At 42.6% G+C, this 707-nt stretch overlaps 1 protein-coding gene across 3 annotated transcripts in view; it reads right to left on the bottom strand.

Moving 5' to 3' along the window:
- The window catches only part of LRRCC1 (leucine rich repeat and coiled-coil centrosomal protein 1), a 39,864-nt gene that overhangs the window by 22,921 nt on the left and 16,236 nt on the right, over positions 1-707 (bottom strand). The gene's annotated exons all lie outside the window — the stretch shown is intronic.

The following is a 707-nucleotide window of genomic DNA, read 5'->3' on the forward strand; positions in this document are numbered from 1 at the left end:
CACTCAACGACCAGCAAGCTACAGTGCTGGACATCCTATGCCAAACAACTAGCAAGACAGGAACACAACCCCACCCATTAGCAGAGAAGCTGCCTAACATCATAATAAGGCCACAGACACCCCAAAACACACCACCAGACATGAACGTGCCCACTAGAGAGACAAGATCCAGCCTCATCCACCACAACACAGGCACTAGTCCCCTCCACCAGGAAGCCTACACAACACACTGAACCAAACTTAGCCACTGGAGACAGACATCAAAAACAACGGGAACTACGAGCCTGCAGCCTGCAAAAAGGAGACCCCAAACACAGTAAGATAAGCAAAATGAGAAGACAGAAAAACACACAGCAGATGAAGGAGCAAGATAAAAGTGCACCAGACCTAACAAATGAAGAGGAAATAGGCAGTCTACCTGAAAAAGAATTCAGAATAATGATAGTAAGGATGATCCGAAATCTTGGAAATAGAATGGACAAAATGCAAGAAACAGTTAACAAGGACCTAGAAGACATAAGGATGAAACAAGCAACGATGAACAACGCAATAAATGAAATTAAAAGTACTCTAGATGGGATCAATAACTGAATAACTGAGGCAGAAGAACAGATAAGTGACCTGGAAGATAAAATAGTGGAAATAACTACTGCAGAGCAGAATAAAGAAAAAAGAATGAAAAGAACTGAGGACAGTCTCAGAGACCT

The sequence above is a fragment of the Neophocaena asiaeorientalis genome, unplaced genomic scaffold (genome assembly GCF_003031525.2).
Source record: "Neophocaena asiaeorientalis asiaeorientalis breed wild unplaced genomic scaffold, Neophocaena_asiaeorientalis_V1.1 scaffold371, whole genome shotgun sequence".
Taxonomy (NCBI): Eukaryota; Metazoa; Chordata; class Mammalia; order Artiodactyla; family Phocoenidae; genus Neophocaena; species Neophocaena asiaeorientalis.